Source organism: Arachis ipaensis, chromosome B04 (genome assembly GCF_000816755.2).
Source record: "Arachis ipaensis cultivar K30076 chromosome B04, Araip1.1, whole genome shotgun sequence".
In the NCBI taxonomy this organism is placed as follows: Eukaryota; Viridiplantae; Streptophyta; class Magnoliopsida; order Fabales; family Fabaceae; genus Arachis; species Arachis ipaensis.
This window is the reverse complement of record NC_029788.2, coordinates 48,371,052-48,373,016: the sequence shown is the minus strand read 5'-3', so window position 1 is coordinate 48,373,016 and position 1,965 is coordinate 48,371,052. Positions and strand designations below refer to the sequence as shown.

The following is a 1,965-nucleotide window of genomic DNA, read 5'->3' as shown; positions in this document are numbered from 1 at the left end:
AAGATAAAGATAAGAATAAGTAATAGAGTAAAAGAAGGCCAAGTTTACAACATAACTAGCTCCTGACTTAGCCTGCGAAACCAAGGCTGGCCGGAGTATATATATATACATACATAGGTGTCCTAAAATACATCAAAATACCAAAAGTTTGAAGACCAGCATCACCAAATGTATCTGCACTACTACTTCCAAATGATATACCAGCAGCATTGTGCTCCTTCTTTGCCTTCCGAATATGCAAAGCTTCAAGATGGCTATGAAGTATTTTATTCTGAAGGAGGTTGATGACATCAATCACACAAGTAATTTGAAAGAAACCAATGCAATAAAATATAAATAATAAAAATAGTTCACACTATGTGGGCTTGCCATAAGGAAGAAACAGTGTTACTGCCTACTATCAAATACAGTTTATGGACATGCTGTTTAAATTGCATTACAATGTGACCCATTATTTCTTTTATATTTTGAGTTGAAGATAAAGAGAAAATACAGAGTTAGGAGGAAGAGGTCATTCAATCACCGACAGTGGCACAGACTACACATTGACAGTGATTAACTAGACTTGCTAACTGTAACTGATCTTAGGTTGCAAACTGCAACCAACACTCACCAAAGATACCAAATAAATTAACAGTCCTGTAAATAATGAATTCCTCATATACACATCAATGGACCACAATTTTTTAATGTGTTGGGTAGACAACAGTTTAATACTAGACAATAAGAGCAAGTTAGGACACAATAATTCAACAAGAACACTGAAGGATAACTGAATAAGGCATCAGTCAAACTAAACGGGTGAAAAGAAAACCTGCTCATTTATTTCATCATATTTCTTCTCAGCGTCATTTCTTGCCTTCTCAAGCAATTTCTTCTACTCTTCCCACTTAGCCTTCAGTTGACTCTGCAAAACACAAATATGCAAACAGGGTGAATTATCGGTACATCTATCCAGAAAATCAAACAAACCAAAATTCCAGTAAATGGGAAAGAATATATAAAGTAAGTAGACAAAGTGTAAAACAAACTGACAAATGCAACAGTAAACCATGTGGCTTATAGGGAAATCCCAGTGCAAGAAGAAATGAAAAATCCAACTGAACTAGCACTATCAAAGAATCACTAGACACACTGCAAGTTTCACACTGCTAGTATAGCATGAACAAAAACAGCATCCACTTCACCCTGTCATCATAGTTACACATTTACACAATCAAGCCCATAATATCCAAATAACCAATCACATGAAAAAGAAGTTAGCTCTTTTCATTGCCTTGGACACTGTATTATTTAGATGGCATTTGAAATACTAACATCAGAAACATCAGAAAATACTTCTCCAAAAGGACTTTGTACAACAGCAACAAAGGCATACCTTGGGATAACTGGAGCAAGAACAAGTGCAGGATTTTGGGAGAATGCAGCAGTTTCCGAAGCCGCAGCTACCTTGGCAGCATTTTGATTCAAGACAAGAGCTACTGAAATAGCTCCTCCTTCTCCATTCAGGACAGTACAAAATGTTGTGATAACAAAGCAGCATCTTTTTGTAGGTTAAAGATAATAGGAATAATAACTGCAGCACTACCGAGCTTCATAGTATTTTGTTTCCTTTTAATGAACTAAATAGTGCTAATAAGGGAAAAAATTGCTAACATTTCCTATCATTTTATATTAACTTTGCCTATTAAATTAGTTTTCTGTGCAGAAACATTAGACTTGCTTACCGGTCTTTGTATAATTAATGAGTTGTACAGTAACTTCAGTTTGGTTGTCAATCGCCTGTCTGATTTTTTTCACAGTTGCTGAATCTGTTTCAAGTCTTTGAAGAAATCTGAATGACCAAGGAGTATCCAAGTTAAAGATAAACTTGACATAGATAATTTCCAGTTAAATCAACCTCTCGAATGAAATTTTATAATATTCTAAAATAAAATGCAGGATTTTGTGGAAGTGTGGAATATA

At 35.0% G+C, this 1,965-nt stretch overlaps 1 long non-coding RNA gene across 1 annotated transcript; it reads right to left on the bottom strand.

Annotated features, from left to right (window-relative positions):
• Window positions 215-1,543, bottom strand: LOC107637756. Its single transcript, XR_001619503.2, has 3 exons — window positions 1,379-1,543; window positions 815-907; window positions 215-271 (listed from the first exon to the last, which is right to left on the bottom strand). It is a non-coding gene; the product is annotated as an uncharacterized LOC107637756 (long non-coding RNA).